The sequence below is a fragment of the Dromiciops gliroides genome, chromosome 4 (genome assembly GCF_019393635.1).
Source record: "Dromiciops gliroides isolate mDroGli1 chromosome 4, mDroGli1.pri, whole genome shotgun sequence".
In the NCBI taxonomy this organism is placed as follows: domain Eukaryota; kingdom Metazoa; phylum Chordata; class Mammalia; order Microbiotheria; family Microbiotheriidae; genus Dromiciops; species Dromiciops gliroides.
This window is the reverse complement of record NC_057864.1, coordinates 381575675-381597397: the sequence shown is the minus strand read 5'-3', so window position 1 is coordinate 381597397 and position 21723 is coordinate 381575675. Positions and strand designations below refer to the sequence as shown.

At 36.7% G+C, this 21723-nt stretch overlaps 1 protein-coding gene across 12 annotated transcripts in view; it reads left to right on the top strand.

Annotated features, from left to right (window-relative positions):
- The window catches only part of HIVEP2 (HIVEP zinc finger 2), a 284997-nt gene that overhangs the window by 177028 nt on the left and 86246 nt on the right, over positions 1 to 21723 (top strand). The window contains exon 4 of one of the 12 annotated variants that reach the window (XM_043999694.1): positions 13859 to 13926. The exons of 10 other annotated variants lie outside the window; for them this stretch is intronic. The gene's annotated coding sequence lies outside the window, so the exon portion shown is untranslated. Of the gene's footprint in view, positions 1 to 13858; positions 13927 to 16842; positions 16974 to 21723 lie in introns of those variants that run through there. One more of the 12 variants, XM_043999696.1, reaches the window with a different exon arrangement.

The window sequence follows — 21723 nt, the reverse complement described above, 5'->3', positions numbered from 1 at the left end:
AATAGCACAAAAAAAGGAACATTATTTGGCAGAACGGAATATCTAGGGAATGTGTGTATACATGCGCTTCTCCCTTTCTCTACTGCATTAGAGAGGCAGCCTGGTTGAGAGAAGTGGTGGCATTTTTAAATGAATACTTAAAATCCAAAAACTTTAATTAGCCCATGTGAACTTATGGTTATTCTTTCATTTGGGGCCTCTCTAGCTGCAGGGTCCATATGTTCTGAAAGCTGATGAGAGTAGTGAAGTTGGCTGGATAAATCCTATTCTACTCCCCCTACTCCACCCCACCCCCCCTTACACTGGAGACTTTTTGAATTTCAAAATAGATGATCTTGATTAAACTAGTTTAAGACTATGTTAATGATACTGTAATTATCATCTGTCTTTACCTTGTGTGCTAATGATTAAAGCAAACATTTAATAATTGTGGGGTGGTAAATATACTTTAAATTCTAAGCCATAAAAAGATTTCCATTAACAAGAATGGTTTAATTTAATATGATTAAATTATTCATTGGCTATTCAAGAGCCTGATTTTGCCATGAGACTTAAGTGGGGATTTGGAAAATACCAACAACTATGAAAGCCAACATGCTAGAATTGCTTGAGTTGTCCCTCACTTTCACATAGAATTCTGGGTTTCTTTGCTATTGGGTTTTAATTAAAAACTGACCATTCACAAATGGAATGATACCTTAAAGACATCATTCAATAGCATTGTACAATGAGAAGAATATTGCATTTGGAGGCAGAAGACCTGGGTTCATCTTACAGGTTTTATCACCTGTGTGAGCTTGAGCAAGCCATTGATTAATTTCTCTAGGCCTCAGTGCCCTCATTGGTAAAATGAAGGCGTTAGACTAGAAAATTTCTCTATGGTTTCTTCTGACTATGAATCTTGAGAATATGATTAAGCTATGGTAGGGCATGCCAAAGTGCTTGTTATTGGATGGTAGGCCCTAGTTCATAAAAGCTTTTACCTTGGCCAACTTTGTTCTTAGTCTGAGCTTATGGACTGTATTTTAAGATGATCTCCTTTAAGCATGTATAGATTTCTCTGTTTGAAAGACCTCCTGTGCACCTATACCATATTGCCTTCCCTTCATCCCCACTCAGGCACTTATTCTAGAATGGTGACCACACCTACCACACCCTTGGCTCAGGGTCAGGGAAGTCCTGGGGCTCTCCTTGGCCAGTTTCCCATCTAGAGGGAGGTTTCCAACTAGAACAATCTAAGGAAGTGTACACACACACACACACACACACACACACACACACACACACACACACACAGAGGGAGTTGTTCCTTTCTTCCAGTAAAGAATCTAGATACTCCAACACATAGATAAGAATATAAATGTGCCAAATCATAATTTTAATCATATACATGCTCACAGTCACACATAGAAATCACAGGGACAGGATATTTTAACTCACTAGAACGTTCTAGGAGCTGTATTAACAATATTAACTCTTAAAAATAATTATTGATAATATTGATAATCAAGTAAATAAATTACTTTAATATACAGAATTCAATCCTAATGTCAACAGGATGAGGTAGGTTGTGCAAGTATGAGAAGCACATGGGAAAATGGAAAGAATATTGGATTTGGATTCAGAAGAACTGGATATGATTGTCATCCTAATTTTTGTTTACAGACTGTGGTCTTAGGCAAATCATTTAACTTCTAGTCTCAATTTCTTCATCAGTAGAGTGAGGGTATTGGATTAGTTTATCTCTAAGGCCACTTCCAAGTCTAGATCCTTTCATCTCTAAATCTTGTGATCTCCATTTTATAGATGAGGAAACTGAGATTCTAGGAGGCTATATTACTTTCCCACAATCACACTGCCATAAGTGACAGAACTGAAATGTGAAGACAGGTTTGTTTTGTTTTGTTTTATATCAGTCCCGGTGCCATTATTAAGATCATCCCCCCATTAGAAATGCAATGATGCAAAATTTGCAACATTCTAGATATAAATCTTTCTGTAGACAGGAAAAAGCAATTATTGTAACAGTGTTGGTTGGAAATCTCAGCTGAGTTTATTTTGACCCTATTATTTTATTTTTAAATTAAGTTAAATTTTATTTTCAGTTTCAAAATCTCTCTTTCCCCCATCCCTACCCATTGAGACAGCAAGAAAAACAAAGCCCATTACAAATAGTCAAAACAAACATTAGCCATGACCAAAATTAGGAAGAAAGGAAGAGAAAAGGAAAGGAGAAAAAGAAAATTAAAGAAAAGAGAAGGGGAGGGAAAAAAGGAAAAGGAAAAAGGAAAAAAGGGAAGGAAAGGAGAGGAGAGGAAAGGAGGAGAAGAAAGGGAAGAAGGAGAGGAAAGGGAAGAATACACTTTAATCTGCCCTGTGAGTCCATCACTTTATTTGGAAGTAGATAGCATATTTCATGACCGTATTAGAAAGTTAATCATAGGAAACAGACATCCACCAACACATTTCATTATTGTAAAGTGATATTTTAGACTCTTGAAGACTATCTGTAACAACCATTTTAACTAATTGACAATGAAAGGTAATAAGGAAGGAATAGAAAGATGGGAAAAGAGTGTGAGATTACTTAATCCCATACATTGTAATAGAGGAACATGGAAAAAAAAATTAAACAGTTGTCAGAAGCCCACAGTGGATCTGTTAGTGTAAAAATACCTCTAATCTCTCTTTTATCTTTTCTTCTTTGTTCCTGTCCTTTCCATTCTCTATTACCACTTCTTTTTCTCTATTTTTTTTTTTCATTTGCAACAGTGGTTGATAGCATTATGCCTTATGGCAATTTTTCCATTACTACCTGTCTTATTCTTAATTATATATATATTTTAAAATCCATCAAGTATTTTACCAATAGTTCTTTACCTTAAACTATGTATTTATAAATGTTTGAGTTTAGCATAATTTCCATTTGTGTTTACTGTTATTTTAGACCATTAAAATACAAGTTCAGTTTCTCTACTTTATACAATTTTTAACATGGAAAGCCATTGTTGAGCATGACATCTATTTTTTAAGCAAATTAGAGCTGTCTTTATACTATGTGCATGAATTTAAAATGTTAGAGTATGTGTTAAGAGAGGCAAATGTATTGATAGGGAATACTACAGAAATTCACAAAATGACATGGTTTATAATCTGCCATTAAATCATTTAAATTCAATTCAATTCACTAAACATTTATTAATTGCCTACTTTATGCTAGGTGCTAAGTATGACACAACTTTTGGATTAAATATGGTATTCTCCCCTGATGAAACCTATAGTCAGGGATATGACATGTACATCTAACGAGTGTGAAACTTAACAGAAACATTTGGAGAATGTGCAAAATACAAGGCCTTTAATAAGGCTAAGAATTAAACATTATAAGGATTTTTAGTTTTGTGAAATGGAAATTGTATGGTACTAGACCGGTTATTTCTTTCCATATCATGTTCTGTATGTGACCTCTGTATTTTAGAAAGGGAAAAATTATGATGATTGGTGTTGTTTTCTAAATTTCAAATTATATAATCTTGCATATATTTTATTTATTGTTTATATGTTTATACATATGCACATATATACATATATATCACATACAAATAGTATGTACACACAGACACAAACATACATATATCCAAATAAAGGATAAAATTGGGTCTTCAAGGGGCAGCTAGGTGGCGCAGTGGATAGAGCACTGGCCCTGGAGTCAGGAGTACCTGAGTTCAAATCTGGCCTCAAACACTTAACACTTACTAGCTGTGTGACCCTGGGCAAGTCACTTAACCCCAAATGCCTCACTAAAAACAACAACAAAAAATTGGGCCTTCAAGTCTATTTTCAAATCTGTAATATATTTATGGCATACAAAGGAAACACTGAAATCATTCTACTATGATCAAAATAGACATGGGTCAATTCCAGGGGTTCTTAACCTCTGTGTGTGTGTGTGTGTGTGTGTGTGATGGACCTCTTTTGGTAGAAGGTGAAACCTGTGGACTTCTCAGAATAAAGTTTTTAAATAATTGAAGAAAATAATAAATTTTAGTTAGCAGTTAGTGAAAATGAAGATGCCATTCATTCCCCTGTCTACGTTCACAGACTTCCTAAATTCTATCCATGGACTCCTTGGGAAGGGGAATATCTGTGAATTATATGTTAAAAACCCTTAGTCTAGTGCCATAATTGCCAGTTGGTAACACATGACCATTTATTTACACAAAAATTATATACAAATATATGTGTATATACATGCACCTATATATTTTACAAATTTTTATTGGTCACACATATTCAACAAACCCACTTAATCTACAGATTATAAAACTATATCTATTATATATGTCATAAACACATACATGTTATATGTTACATATGCATACATATACACATGCATATAAGAGCAAAACAAAAATAACTGCAGGGCCTATATGTATATATCCATGCCTGTAAATTGCTCAGATTTTGTGTTGATTGTAACCATGGCTGTAGATCAATGTTCATTCTGGTCATGGTAGAGGGATATTGATGAATATCTTGTATGATTCCTTGGTGAGCCATCTTGTAGATAGACTTAAACCTTTGGTTCTTGCACTTTGTTTGGATATGCATTCTTGTTGTTTAATTCAATAAATAGAAGTTTAACAATATTTTAAACCAGTGTTTTCATTTTTAAAAACAAGGAGATATGAAAATAAATTAAATTATATTTTGTATTTACTTTTCTGTGTACAGATTGTTTCTGCCAAGTGGAATGTAAGCTGCTTGAAGGCAGGAACTCTTTCATTCTTGTCTTTGTTCCTGCAGTGCCAAATGGAGCAAATGATTAATTTATTCCTATATTCTATTCCATGGTCAAAGAGATCTTGTAAATATGAAGTTTCATCAAAATTCATATAAATATGCATACAATTAAAATATTTTGTGTAACACTCTCCTATAACAGCTAATGGGACAAGCCTTTATTTCTTGTTTAATTATCTGCAGCTTTTCAACTAGCACAGATGAAAAGAGAGGCATTCAGAGTTATCATATGACCATTAAAATGCATACATTTGAAAACTATATAATGTATAATTATATGCTTTCTCTGTAAGCAAACAATGGGATAATAAGACATGCTTTATCTCAAAAGCCAGTACTAGTTAAGAAGGAAATTCTGCTAAAGAGCTTTGAAAGAAGCTCTTTAAATGGGAGAGACCTCCTATACTTCTTTGGAAGGGGCATAGTTGGTTTCTAGGCTCTATTTGTTTTTTATTGTTTGTTTGTTTGTTTTGCGGGGCAGTGAAGGTTAAGTGACTTGCCCAGGGTCACACAGCTAGTAAGTGTGAAGTGTCTGAGGTCACATTTGAACTCAGGTCCGCCTGAATCCAGGGCCCGTGCTTTATCCACTGCACCACCTAGCTGCCCTTCTAGGCCCTATTTGTTCAGGCAAGATTTTACTTAGGTGGTAATTTACCTGATAGGAATCATGAAGTCTTTGAAATGAAGGTGTTGTATTATTGTGTTTTAATTATATCTTGTTATTATTACCATTATTAATGAATTATATTGTATATGTATCCTGAGGTTTTCATATGTTGGGCACATTTGGAAATCTAATGAATAAATTAGAGAAAAATAAATTAAATCCAATTTATGGTAGGTCCTGTGAATTAGAACAGAAGCTGTTAGTTAACATTTCCTGAACAAAAGTTTTTGAATTTTATTGTTCATAATCATAACAGGATTATTCAAATTCAATTTTAAACACTTTATAGGATTAAGTTTAGAAAAGTGTTGGGTATGCAGTTTATGAAACTGCTATGGTAAAGCTTCCTTAATTTCAGAGTCCATTGTTTTAATAGTTTTGTGCCAAATAATTTCAGATTTCCAGTGACATTTGCAAAGAATGATGAGTTTATGGATTTAGATTGAGGAAAGGTCCACAGGTATTATCTAATTCAACAAACCCTCTACTTTTCAGATTAGAAAACCATAGTCCAGGGGCAGCTAGGTGGTGCAGCGGATAAAGAACTGGCCCTGCATTCAGGAGGACCTGAGTTCAAATCTGGCCTCAGATACTTGACACTTACTAGATGTGTGACCCTGGGAAAGTCACTTAATCCTCATTGCCCCGAAACAAACAAACAAAAAAGATAACCATAGCCCAGAAAGGGGAAAAGTAATCTGTGCAGTGGGCCAGTAGGTGATGTAGTGGATAGAGAGCCAGTTCTGGAGTCAGAAAGATCTGAGTTCGAATCAGACATCAGGCACTTACTAGCTGTGTGACCCTGAGCAAATCACTTATGCCTGTTTGCCTCAGTTTCCTCATCTGAAAAATGAGCTGGAGAAGGAAATGGCAAACCACTCCAGTATCTTTGCTAAGAAAACCCCAAATGGGGTCACAAAGGGTGGGACACGTCTGAAAAATGACTGAACAACAACCACCAAAATATACCCAAACTTACATATGAAGTATGTAGTAGTTTAGCATTTCTGACTCCAATTCCAGTGTTCTTTTGACCGTACCATGCTGTAGTTCATTGTCAAGGCCCCATAATCACTCAAGCTATGTATTCTAACACAATCAAAATTGTAATGTAATGTTACTAGAATTAGTAAAATATAATTCAATACAATAAACATTTAATAAGCTCCTAATATGTCCAGACCACTGCATTTGGGTAGACAACTGTGGGAAAGACAAAGTTTGGATTAACTGTGGTTCCTGTTCAGAAAGAGCTTACAGGAGATGAATAGGAGGTTGGAACATTGAATCGGAGAGCTTTAATACATGATATCAAATAAGTGCATTAGTTACAAAATTAACCTGTTTGAGAGTGTGTGCATATGTGGGGTCATTAAATGGCAACTAAAAAAACCCTTATTCCAGTAATTGTGAAGCAACATGGTAAAGTAAAAAAAAAGGATGACTTGGGATAAAGAAGAGCTAGGTTCCGTTCCAGGATCATACAGTATCAGAGTTGGAAGGGATTTCAGAAGCCATCTGATGCCACCAGTGTTTGTACAAGATCCCTGCTACAATATAAGTGGTCAAACAACTTTTGTTGTGAATTATTGAAAGAGAACCTGCTGCCTTCAGAGTCAGTCCATTCCCCTTTCGGAAAGGTAGTTTTTCCTTACATTCAACCTGAATCTGCCCCTTGCAATTTGTACCCATTGCTCTCTAAGGGTGTATGCTCTTCTGTATGGCAGTACTTCAAGTAGTTGAAGACAGCTATCCTGCTCCCCCTAAATCTTCTCTTTCCCCTGCTAAACATCCCCGACATCTCCAGTTGATCCTAATAATTAAACATGGTCTATAGATCCTTTCAATCCTGAGGTGCTTGCCCTTTGCTAGATCTTTGTTAAAACGTGGCCTCTGGGGCAGCTAGGTGGTGCAGTGGATAGAGTATCGGCCCTGGATTCAAGAGGACCTGAGTTCAAATCTGGCCTTGGACACTTAACAATCACTAGCTGTGTGACTCTGGGCAAGTCACTTAACCCCAATTGCCTCACCAAGAAAACAAAAACAAAAAACAAAAAACAAAAAAATGTGGCCTCTAGGATTTAACACAATACTCCACATGCGATAGGGCCAGCACAGAACAAGTTGGACTATCGCATCTCTAGTCCCACTGGGCCTCTCTGTTCTTGTAATATAACATCATGTTACTGACTCACGCCATGTTTGTAGTGCTCTACAGTGTCTAGATGTTTTTCAGGTGAACCGATGTCTAGTCATGTCTTTGCCAATTTGTAATGAATTTGATTTTTTGACTTAAGACACAAAGAAATACTCTGGATTTATCCTTATTAAATGTCATCTTATTTTCTGGCTGGCTGAAATATTTTTTGGATCCTGACTGTCATTTAACATGTTAACTACTGCTCATAACTTTGTATCATTTGTACATTTGATAAGCATGCTAGCTATCAATTCAATGACAATTATATTAAACAGCACAGGTTGAAAGGCAGAACCTTCTCTGGTACATACCCTTATCACCTCGCTTTTAGACTGCAATAGCCTACTGGTTGGTGTCCTTCCCACAAGTCTCTTTCGACTCTAGTCTAACCTCCATTCAACTGATCTTGCTAAAGCATAGGTTTGGACTATGTCGACCACATTCCTCAGTAAGCTCCAGTGGCTCCTTATCACCTCCAAGATCGAATAAGATCTTTTGGCATTCAAAGCCCCTTGAAGTCTGGAATTCTTTCCCTCTTCATCTCTGCCTTGAGTCAGAGGTAAAATCCAACTTTCTATAGAAACCTTTCTAGATCCTCCTTAATATTAGTGCCTTCTGTTGATTATCGCCAATTTATCATGTTTACAACTTGCTTGAACATATTTGTTTGTACATTGTCTAGCCCAGGAGACTGTGAGCTCCTTGAGATCAAAGACTGGCATCTTTGTATCCCCAGTGTCTAATATAGAGTAGGCATTTAATAAAATTTTTTTAACTGATTAACTTACTGATAACTAGAGAGAGCTATCAAGGTGACTCCAAATCATTAATGACTAGTCTTTGGGACCTTTTAATCTATTCTTAATTTCACCAACTATTCTATTTTCTAGACCTTATATTTCCATCATGTCCAAAAGAATAACATGAAAGAATATGTCAAATGGTTTGCTAAAATCATATTTAAACCACATACAGATGATTCCAACTATTTTATCAGTTTAATAACTCTGTCAGAAAAAGGGGCTGAGGTGACTCTGCCATGACCTGATCTTGGTAAAGCAATAGTAGTTCTTTGTGATCACTGCTAGATGTATATTAACCATAATTTTAAAAATATATTCTCAGATTTTGCCCATAATTGAGACAAAGTTCATTGGCCTTTCACCTGCAGACTCTATTCTCTTCCCCTTCTTTTGAAATAAAGATAGTATTTGTTCTTCTGAAGACCTTTGGCAAGTATCATGTTCTGTATGATCTTTCAAATAGTAAAAGTGGGAATAATGGCTTAGTTATTAAATCCTCTGGTTTTCCCCTTAGTTCCCTGGTACATAGTTCAATTGGGTCTATTGCCTAAAACTCATCAAGAATAATTAAGTGTTCTCTTATCTTAGTTCTCAATTCCTAATTAACCATTTTTCTCCCATCCTTTTTCAGTACAAATATCTTTCTGTAATTTTACCTTTTCTCTATCATGCTATAATCTTCCCATTGCAACCCTGACCAGTAGTTATGTGACCTTTGTGATGTTGAGTAAATCAATTAACCTTTCTAGGCAGACCTAAATTTCCTCATTATTAGGAGGTTGCATTAACCAATCTCTAAAATAACTTCTGCTTCTTAAAAATTGTTTTGTATTGTTAGGCAGTTTCATTATCTGAAGAGGTAGTGTGGAACAGTAGGTAGAAGGCTAGTCATGGAGTCAGGAAGACCTATGTTTATTAGTTCTGCCTCGACACATGATAGCTGTGTCACTTGGGCAAGTCACTTAACCTTTCATTGCTCCAGATAACTCCATAGTATCGTTAAAGTACAGAGGACTTGCTGGTTTACATTGATGGAAGCAGTTTACCCACAAGAAGTAGTTCTTCACAGTGATGGCATTCTAGGTCCAACCTTAAAAATTCAATGCAACAAACAAAACAGTGTTAACACAGAACTGGTTCTAGCAAAGGAAATATCTAAGAAAAATCCTTTCTCAAAATGCCCCAGGTCCAGGGTTGACCCTGTATTCTTGAATGCTGTACCTGTGTAATGTAATTTCTGGTGGATCTTATCAAGCTCTAAAGTCTGCCAATTTGGGAGAAACTCATCACCAGAAGGCTAGCCAAGAAGAGATGAACTTTTCAGCCACAGCAATTCATGAAGACTATCCACTTAAGGTGTTGAAATCTGTATTGGTGGATGGAATACCTACAGAGATAAAATAATGAATCGCTCAAGTATTGAAATATTGAAGAGCCATTTATAACTAAATCGTTCATTTGCTATCATATGAATGCTCAGAGATGAATTATGTAACTTTTCCCCTGGGTTTCAAATCTAGTAACCCACCCAAAATGCATGGAAATTTTTTTGTTCTTCCTTTTACATACCAAACTATTCTTGGTCATTAATTTTCCTTCTGCCTTCTCCTTGACCTCTCTGACTCACATAAACCTGACAAGCAAAACTGCTTGGAGTGGGGGAAGTTTTCAAAATGGTATCTGTGAGTCCTTGGGATGCAATAAAAAACAAGATAGGGGAAGTGAAAAAGGAAAAGGGATTGTAAAATAGTTATTAAACTATAACTGATCTTGGGAACACTTTTTCAACTGGGATGAGAGTCAGTGTGAAGTTTGATTCTATCTGATAATCAAAATTATATTCTTCTCCCTTTTGAGACTGAAATGTGAAAGAGGAGACACAAATTTACACATATATATGTTTACTTTCCCTTAGTAAAAATTAGAGAGATTGGGCAGAGGAAAATGAAATAAAGCACAAAACATTTATATGTATGCATATGTGTATGCATGTATTTATTTTTGCTTGTTTATTTATTGACATAAGTATTCTCTCTCTCCCATTTCCTCCCCCATTCATCTTGAAAAAAAAAAGAAAGAAAAACAAAACCCCTGTAACATATACATAATGCAGCAAAACATATCCCCACATTGGCTATGTCCAAAAATGTATTTCTCATTCTACATTTTAAGATCACCACCTGTCTGGCAGGAAGTAAGTGGCATAATTAATCTTCAGTCCTCTGGACTCTTTTTTTTTTCCACTGAATCAAGATTCTAGTCTTTCAAAGTTGTTTTTCTCTATGATGTTGTTGTCATTGTGTAAATTGTTCTCCTAGTTCTGCTCACTTTACTCTGTTATCAGTTTATAGAATTCTTCCCAGTTTTCTTGGAAACTGTTCACCTTGTTATTTCTCATAGCACAATAAAATTCCATTAGATTCATATTCCAGTTTCTTTAGCTTGTATAGCCTTTCCCCATTAAGTAGGCACCCCCTTAATTTCTGGCTACTTCAAAAAGAAGTTTAAATATTTTTATGTGTATGACCATTCTTCTTTCTTTCATCTCTTTGGAGTATAGGCCCAGCACTGGTATAGTTGTATCAAAGGGTATGCATGGTTTAGTAATTTGGAGAGAATAGTTCCAAAGTGGGTGGGTCAATTTACAGCTCCACTAACAGTGCACAAGTATGCCTGTTTTCCCACAGCCCCTCCACCATTTGTCTTTATCTTCTTTTTGTCATCTTACCAGTGTGATGTGTGAGGCAGACACTTAGAATTACACTAAAAAATAAAATTTAAGCTTGAAAGGCATTAAGGTTTCTGATCTTGAAATATTTTGAGTGGCGATTGTGTGAAGAATAAAACTAAGAACATATAAAGGACATAGAAAATAAAAGGATTCTGATTGAACAAATAAAGGCTTTTTAACAACTGTCTAGAAGTAAAATGGGGTGCTTCAGAAGGTAGTCTCCATTTACATAACACTTTCAGATTTACAAAGAACTTTAGTCATCATATTTTGGTGAGATAGGTAGTGTATGTATTATTCCCATTTTGCAGATAAAGGGAATAAGAGTGAGAGATATTGTTTGAATGAGTGTTGGATAGATTGTTCAAAGTTAAGTGACTCCTAGCCAGGGTTGTGTTGGTGAATGTTTACCAATTGGCAGGGGTGTGTATATGGCGTGATGCTGGGAGTGTTCTCAGGACCCACTTAAAGTTTAATCTGCATTATTATCATTCTCTCCATTACTTTGTGTGTGTGGGGGGGAGAGGGGGGTTGCTTTTTTTCCTTTTTTTTTGGTGAGGCAATTGAGGTTAAGTGACTTGCCCAGGGTCATGCAGCTAGTAAGTGTCAAGTGTCTGATGTCAGATTTGAACTGAGGTCCTCCTGACTCCAGGGCCGGTGCTCTATCCACTGTGCCACCTAGCTGCCCCCCCATCACTTTTTAAAATCTAGACAACCAACACTACACTAAATCAAGTGTACACTGAGGTGTAAACGTTCACACTGAAAACTGAACATGGTTTCTTGAGAACCCTTTTCCATTGTCCATTGAAATGAGCTTCTCATCACTAGAGTTGCCATCCAAATAAGCCTGTATAGCACTTGTCAAGAATGCTGTAGAAGGGATTCCTTTTCATTTATTGGTTGGAATGGTTTCTGAGGTTCTCTACCAACACTGAGATTATGGGATTCAGGGAATATACCAAGAGGAAGATTTTCAGCCATACAGATGATTGGATTCATTCCACATGGGTATGGCCCTTCTCAGTCCTGATTAGTCTTATAGGTCACTCAGAAGAGTCCAAATAATAAATTGAGATTCCTATGAATTCCTGTTTTGGGTTTCTGGTATCACACTAGACATAGGTTCCTGCGTCATTTCTTAAGGGTAGAACCAACATTTCAAGAATAAAGCAAAAGGACCCCTGGTTGTCTGCAGGTTCATTTTAAGATGCCTCCACTTAACAACCTTTCTAAGAGTTGCCTCAGGATGGTACTGTTTAATTAATTTTTTAAAAATGTGTTCTACTTTATTTCCTTGCTTTTATATATACTGGCATTGTGAATAAGGAGGAGGAGGAGAAAGAGGAGGAGGAGGAAAAGGAGATGGAGAAGGAGAAAATAAGGACAAGAAGTAGCTTGGTGCCAAAAATAGAGAAAGGCTTAAAATGTTACATTAGGATAGACTAGTCCAGGGGGTGTGCTGGTAAACGTTTAACAACTGGCTCTCTGAAGATGACACACTTTTAAGTTTAATCCGCATTGTTCATGTTTTCTCCATCACTTTCTTAAGCTTAGACAACCAACAAACCAAGTCTTGATTTGTATAGTTTGCTGACTGCTGAGGTGTAAATGTTTACACTGAAAATTTAACAATGAGAGCTGGTGATAACTGTCTCCCACACACACACCCCTGGACTCCACTGTGTAACCAAGGGTGGTTACAGACTGAGAGAAGCCTCAAACCAGGCTTCTGTTAAAAGTGTTTTTCTCAAAAACATTAGTTAGCTTAGCTTAAAAAAATTTTCAGCATTCTTGTTTTCTGAGAAATGTTTGTATTTTTTCTCTTGATCCATTTTTACCAACTAGTTAAAAAATCTGCACATTCGAATGCCAGCTGAGAAGTTAAGACTGCCGTAAGCAGCCTTCCCCAGATGTCTCGATTCTAAGTGTCAGAGTCTCAGTGATTGCACTCAGCATTATGAGGTGTATAGTTGCATTTATTTTTTACAGACTTGCACACTGCAGTGAGACACGTGGAATAGCTCAAACAAAAAGATGATAGGAAGAATTTTTTTTTAAAGCAGCAGATCTTCATATCTATTTATGGAGGAAGTTTTGGATTTTGGGTTGACTAGCAAATGCAGTTTGACCGCAAGGCATGTACTTCATTGACTTTTGTCTGAAAAATACACCGAACGGTGTGCAGGAGGCAAGCTTTTCCTCAAAGCATATCATTCCAAACTTAACCGGTTTTCCTTCTCCTCAGAAACTGTCTGCGGATTTTGCATCAGAACTTTCGGGAACCATCAACATTATATTTGAGTATCTCCTCAGTTAGAGCAGACTTTGCCGTCAAAGCAACCCCAAATTTGATTTTTAAAAAGGGGAAAAAAGGGTACTCTGGTAAAATCCTGGTGATAAGGACAATTAATCAGCTCCAGGGCAGCTGTTTCCTGACATTTCTGCAAATTGTTGTGGAAAAATTAATGAAAGCTAGATCAGTAATGGTTTCAAGCTTGGCTAGTGGAAAGTATGACAGTGTTTCCATCAGCAATTAAGTTAGGCTGCCTTTCTTTCTTTCTTTCTTTCTTTCTTTCTTTCTTTCTTTCTTTCTTACTTTCTTTCTTTCTTTCTTTCTTTCTTTCTTTCTTTCTTTCTTTTTTTTTCTATAGGGGAAGTGGTATGATGTGTGTTCTCCACAGGAAATAGAAAACACCAGCTGAACCGTGTAGTAGAACAGGTATGGAGTAATGAATGCCTTCATAGTATTCCTGTGTGGCCCCTAAGTAATTGCTACCCCAGGTTCAGCCTTTGCTCTTAAAAAAAAAAGTACTTTTCAAATTCATACCCAGGCAGGAATCATTCATTTAAGGAGAGTAGGATGTTTGAATTTTTACTTAAAATTTCTCCTTTTGTTTTAGAGACTCAGAAATAATGTTATGCTAAACTTTGGGAACCGGAAAATGGAATTTATGACAAACAGAAAGTGAAACTGATTTACCTAATTTTACTGTTCCAACTGAAGGTAGCAAAGAACAGGCCCAGTTCACATCCTGTGTAACCCTATGGGATTTTCCCCAGTATTAGTTAAAAATTTTCCCATAGGGTCACACAGGATGTGAATTAAAGTAAACACATAGCATGCTCCACGAAAAGGAAATTAGCTTTCTAAATGATCCTTTCATTGTTAACATCCCAAGCCTGTTATCAGTAACATGGGAAAGGATCTCTTTAATGTCTCATTACCAAGTTGTCGCATTATTAGTATAATGAAAATTTCAAGAATGAAATCATAGAGCTATGAATTTATTTTCCTATTTGGAAGGCAGATAGGAAACACAATAAAGCTCCCTTTAGGCTTTCTTTCTTTCATTCCTTCTTTCTTTCTTTCTTTGTAACCAAGGTATGGTCCAAGTACTTATACTAAGAGAAAACATTTTAGTGGGAAAATGGAAAAAAATAGTTCTATAGATAGAACATGAAAATATTAATACTTTGTTAACATGGGCCAGGTGTGTAACTGTGCCCTAGAAAGCATTTCCATTGACTTCTCAGGGAAAAAGCCAATGGGAATGCTTTCCCTAGAGTGTCTCTGCAATCCCTTATCCTTAAACTAGACACCCCTAGTATCACAGATGAGCTGTCATAAGAAGAGATTTCTAAAAAGTGTGTGTGGATTTGTATGTGTAACAGTAATAATCTGTCAACTCTGAAAAAAAAAAAACCAACCTATAAATTATAGAGAATGTTAAGGTTTGTATAGGTAAAGGGAAGTTCCCCACATGAATGAAATCACAGGTCTATGGAAAAAAACCAAACCAAACCATCAGTAACAACAACAACAACAACAAAAATGTGAATGCTGAGTTCAGTGCTTTGGATTCTCAAAGCTATAACCCGAATTTGTCTAGAGGCAGGCTTCTTAGTCTTTTTTGGTGTCCTGGACCCCTTTGGCAGTCTGGTGAAGCCTATGGGATCCTTAGAATAATGTTTTTAAATGCATAAAGTAAGGTATAAAGGATACAAAGCGAACCAATTATGGGGCAGCTAGGTGGCACAGTGGATAGAGCATTGGCCCAGGCATCAGGAAGACCTGAGTTCAAATTTGACCTCAGACACTTAACCCTGATTACTTAAAAATGTTGTATTTTAGAAATCAAATAACTCAGAATTGAGGTTAGATGATCGACATAAACCTAAGAGGAATTTGGTGAGAGTGAAACACTAAAAACACCTTTCCTAGCCATGACTATAATCATTATACTATCCTGAACCAGTACTTTGACCAAAATCTTAAGTCAGATTAATTTTGAAGTGATTAATAAATAATATTAGATGCTTATTAAAAGTTATTGACCAAAATTTTAAGTTCCTGAGGAAGAGTTGATGCCTAAACTCTTTCATTTCTTTATTTTTCAGGCTCAAAGTTAAAAAAAAAACTTGAACAAAGTTTATTCTATTATTCTATATTTATAAAATGCTCTTATGAACATGGTAATTTGTTGAGTACCATACAAACAATGTTGAATAGGAATGTTCCCTGCTCTCAAGGAGCCATTCATCTTATACACACATCGTCAATGCAAATAAATATATCAGAGGTCATCACATACTCTTTCAGCTGTACAAACACACCAGATAAAGAATTTACATCAAACAATATTTTCCCAGTACTCTGAAAAAAAACCCGCCTAGCTAAACAGCTAGGTTCTTTTATACACTAGTCCTTTGGGCTACGAGATTATGACAGAGTGTATTGATCAAGCTTATTTTGAGCGTGGGACATTCAGAGGTAGGAGTTGTATTATTGGTTGATGGAAGACTTGAACAGATTTGACTGGGGAAAATATAGGAGGGGAGCTAGAGTATTGGTTTTTTCCCTTTAAATGAAGAAAATGAAATAATTTCTGTTGATCTAGTGACCTTCTTTGAGTATCCAAGGTCTAATCTGCAGTGAAATAGGAAGTAATTCCAGGATACAATGAGTAGATAAACAGGGTCCAAGTATGGATGAATTTGACCTGAGCAGGAGCATGAGTGTCTATCTACATGAAGGGATTAGTGAAATACAAGTGAAGTGGAATGTGCTATAGTGAGATTGGGGGAAGGCTGCTGCTTTAATATAGGGGAGATTCACTTAGGATAAACAAAGAAGGAAAAATGACAGGATTGGATGCTTGTAGCAAAGGATGATAAAAAATAAATACAACTAAGTTTTGTGTCATTGATCTGTGAAGATTTATTGCTGTTTAACACGTTCTTGGAACCTAATTTTTGATACTAGGTATACAAAAGCTTACTTTCAGGTTCTAACTACTATAATCCTTGTCCTCAAAGATCTTACATACAGTCCAATTATAATCCCCACTGTAACAGAAGAAGGTTATTGATGAAAAATAAGAGGATGATTTAATTTTTAAAAATTAAAATCATATAGTTTTAATTGTAACTTTTGGTTAGCACGAGTCTCAATACCATCACCATGTCCCGTCCATTATTATGCTTATTTATTTATTTATGTTGTTGTTGTCATTATTTGTCCTTTGTTCTGGAAGAGAACCAATGACAGAAGGAAGGTGATGTCTTGACTTGCAAGTGAATTGAATTTAAGTGAGGCAGGACTGTGCAAAGTCATCAGCTTCACTCTCTTCTCTAGGGTCATCTGAGTCCAGTGGCAAGCAAAGGTCAGGCTGGCTGCAGATGACCCCCAGATGAAGTGGAATACCATGGCCTTTTTGTGTAATGCTTTATGGATTACAAAGTGGTGCTTCTCAAGTGTCCTATGAGGTATCTGGGCGAGTATTATTCTATCTATCCTCTAGATGAGGAAAATGCAGCTTAGAGAGACTAAGTAACTTGTCTAGTCATGGAGCTAGTGTCAGTACTAGAACTCAGATCGTGATTTTGTATTTTTGGAGTCCAATTCTCCTTCCACTATGTAATGTTCTCAATTAAAGGAGCACAGGTTCAGAGCTAGAAGGCAAGTGATCCTGGTGGGAATAGTTATAGGATAATGAAACAAAGGGAGAGGACTAGAAATGGTTTGCTGGTCTGCATAATTTAGGGAGAAGATGTCATTTTATAATTAAGAGCTCACCCCTCTTATAGAATCTGATTCAAGGAACCAATCAGAACAAGAGATAAAATAAGAATGAAAAAGCTTCCTGTGAGTCTAGGTTGTACATATTTCCAAGGAAGGAAAGAATGATCCAAGGATGAAACTGCAAAGGAAGTAGTTTTGGGACTCAGGGAAGAATAATTTCCCACTGGGAGTTTGGTAAGGGTACAGTTGGGAGGATTAGCTGGAAGTCAAGAAGAATTGCATACAAAGGCGATACTTACTAGCTGTGTGACTTTGGGCAAATTGCTTAATCTCTATCTTAGATTTCTTAATTGTAAAATGGGGATTATAAAAGTACCTACTTCCGAGGGTTATTGTACGTATAAAATGAGATATTTGTAAAGTGATTAGCACAGTGTCTGACACATAGCAAGTGCTTAATAAAAACTTCTCTCCCTCCCTCCCTCCCTTCCTTCCTTCTTTTTTTCTTTCCTTCCTTCCTTCCTTCCTTATGTCAAAAGGATGGTACAAAGATTGACTAAGCATCAGGGCTGTATTAGAAATCTGCAGAGGTACCAGACACCCATGTGCTATAGTAGAATTGCAGAAGGTCAACACTGATGGAGAAGTCACATATGTATGCTCATTAAGTCTATTACAAACATATGTTATAGGTGCTACAGTAGATAGAGTGCCAGACCTGGAGTCAGGAAGACCTGAGTTCAAATCCAACCTCAGATACTTTCTAGCTATGTGACCCTGGGCGAGTCATTTAACCCTGTTTGCCTCAGTTTCCTCACCTGTAAAACGAGCTGGAGAAGGAAATGGCAAACCACTCCAGTGTCTTTGCCAAGAAAACCCCAAATGGGGTCATGAAGAGTCAGACAGGACTGAAATGACTGAACAACAACAATCTCAGTTGGGCCTTCATTGCTGCATGCCAATCCTTATACTCTTTCTTGATTGACTCTCTCTCCCACTCACCATAGCATCTGTTACACACCTCTTTTCTCCTCAAGTCACCCCTCACGCTTCCTCCCAGCAGAGGACCTTGCTTCATAATTTACTGAAAAAACCCCGAAGCCATCTGTCATGAGTTAAAATCCCTTCTACAGGAAGCCTTTCCCAATCCCGCTTAATTCTAGCACTTTCCCTCTGTTGATAATTTCCTTTTTGTCCTGTGTATAGCTTGTTTGTATATATTCATTTTCATTTGTCTTCCCCATTAGATGGTGAGCTCCTTGTGGGCAGGGACTGACTTTTGACTTTCTTTGACCCCCCCCCCCCTTAACACAGTGGCTGGGAAATAGTAAGTGCTCATTCAATATTCATTGACTAACTGATTTCAATCTGTCAATCAATCCATATGCATTTATTAAGCACATCCTATGTGTCAGCAACTGTGATATATACTATAGATACAAATATGAAATTAACCCATCTATTCTCCAGGAGATTTTCCCTTCAATAATCCTCTTATTCTTCTAATTTTTAATTTTTCCATATCTCCTGGCTCTTTCCCTACTGCTTATAACCATTCCCAGATATCACTTATCCTTAAAAAACCTTCACTTGATTCTACCATCTCCTCAAGTTATTTTCCTAGATCTGTTTCACAGCCAAACTCCTAAGGAAAAAAAAGTCTACATTTGTTGCCTCTACTTTTTCATCTCCCACTCACTTTCCAGTCTCTTGTAATCCTCCAGTCCTCCACATCACCATTCAATCAAAACTGCTCTCTCCAAGGGTATCAGTGACCTCTTAATCACCAAATTCATACCCAGTGTCTGTAATGCATTCCTTCAGTAAGGCAGAAGCAATTGCCTCTGCTTCAGAGAATCTCTAGTTTCCTTCCAAATTCAATTCAAATTCCAATTCCGACAGAAAATATCTATTGATCTTCCAAGTTGCTCATGCTCTCTTTCCCATGAGCTACTTCACATTTTAAAAAATATATTTTGTATATAATTTTCTTTGTATAGGCTACTTCTCCTTCAGGGAAGGGGCTGTTTTATTTTTTTTTTATTCCCAGCACCAATGCTACTTTTGTGGTACATAGCAAACACTTCACATTCATTCTTTTGAAAGAATGAATTCATGATTGACAGTTCTGACTAGACAAGTCTATGGCATTGGCAATGCAACTGGGTAAGTATTAAGGCCCAGAATAAGGAAAAGAAAGGAAGGAAGGAGGGAGCTAAGGAGAATGGAGTATGTCCTTAGGACTTTGGAAAACTGTAAATTTTTTTTTCCCTGGAGCAATGGGGGTTATGTGACTTGCCCAGGGTCATACAGCTAGTAAGTGTCAAGTGTCTGAGGCCAGATTTGAACTCAGGTCCTCCTGGTACTTTATCCACTGCACCAACTAGCTGCTCCTGAAAACTGTAAACTTTTAATGGTTTCATATATCACGGTCCTTCCCATAGCCAGCACCATCACTGTCATTCATAATTTACTCCAAATGGGTTTGTCATTAATACATTCCTTTTTAAGCCATTGAAATGGTTGGTGTGGGGACAGCTAGGTGGCGCAGTGAATAGAGCACCGGCCCTGGAGTCAGGAGTACTTGAGTTCAAATCCGGCCTCAGACACTTAACACTTACTAGCTGTGTTACCCTGGGCAAGTCACTTAACCCCAATTGCCTCACTAAAAAAAAAGAAATGGTTGGTGTGCCATTATCGGAGTTTGGAGAGGGGTGATGAAAAGGAAACTGCATTGTTCTTCCTTCTCTAGGTCATCCGAGGACTAGGGTATGACAGGATGCTACAGAGATGGATGGCAACAAATCCCAATGGGAAAAGATAATGGCATCTCAGGGGAAGAAGGCCTGTGATGTCATATACTGTATCAATTTCGATTGAATCAACCCCAGTAAGATTCAGTTTAAGACTAGGATCATAAATGTTTGTGCTTACAAAAGGACTATGTTTAGTTTTTAAATAATAGGGTCAAAAATGGTTATAGTTAAATCTTATTTAAGAGGAACAGTGACTGGGGACAACTTTGCAAATATGGCTTATTGGCCATAAATAGTATAAAAGAACACCATATAACTATATACAAAGAAAAACAAACCATGAAATGTAAAATAAGCAACTAATTTTAACTATTGGGATAAACTAAAAACATTGTTTTGTTGATATTCATTTATAAAGTGACTTTTGCCTCGCACAGATAATTTATTGCCAGGGACTACAAGGCACATATGCAATTCTCTGGCATATTTTTACAAATACAAGCTGACACCATTAACACTGTTGACTTTGGGAAGGATGAGAGTTTTTTATATTTATTCATTTACATAGTGTTCATTCTTTCAAGAACTCAAGGTGCTGTTCAGGGAATTTTTAAATAGACAATTTAATTTTAACACTTAACCTATCCAACATTTTGGTTAGTCATTCAGCACTTAAGCCAGGCAAAGTGCTGACTGCCTTGACCTATTGAGTTGGTCTTGGGAACAGAGGGAAAAATGAAGCCTGACCTGTTCTACACCAAAGTGTCACAGAGAGCCTTATGGAGTCCTCCTTTTCTTCCTTTCTTTTAAAAGATTTTACCTTAAAGTTTTGCCAAATAAATTCCAATTCAGAACTTAATGTGGGGCTTTATTTTTTTCCTGTGAGACATAAAAATAACAGCCCTTTTCTCCCTCTTTCCCCTAATGTGACAGTCTTGAAGGGATTCACAGTGTGTGGTGGGGGAGGAGTTAGGGAAGAGCTTGTGACATGCATGAAATTTTAGCCATTGCATAAAATGATAGGGTTTGGAAGATGTAAATAGTGTGGTTTGGATGAATCCACCTACTAACTTCTCTGTAAGTCAGGTTTCTTAAGTTGATTTTAGATGATCTTTGCCTTCTGCAATTTCTCTCCTCTGTCTACATAGATCATGGACAAGTGTGTAGTGTTTCTTTTTCTTTTTTCTTTTTTAAATGAAAATGTGTCTTGCATGGCCTCTGAGGCTATTCTATTGTGAGATACTTTTCCCCCTCCTCCTACCTTTCTCTTCAAATACACCCATGCACACACATACAACTAACAAGAAGTTTTCAAGAGAACAACTTTTTTTTAATATTGTTCTGTGAATGTGCAATTCTCTGTTTCTTTTGTCAGTGTCATGCATATTTATAAATTTATGATGTCATATACATTTATAAATTTAATAGGGGGTGACAGAATCCATGTTATCATGTATGTTCAATGATCTACTTACAGTATTTCATGTGCTCTTAAACTTTACCCTCCCCCTCCCCGTCCCCCTTTTAGGCTGATACCACACAAACTGATCCTCCCTACAAAAGTTTTATGGAGTTTTTCTTCATCTTGTTTTAACTTAATACATTAACCATGTTCTCTGATATATTTATTTGTGCCAGTGGAATATAGAGTGCCCAGCACTGGTAGCATTTCTGACGCTTCCTCCCATGAAGATTTAGGCTGTATTTTTTTAGGGAACTAATATCAGAATTTCTCAGC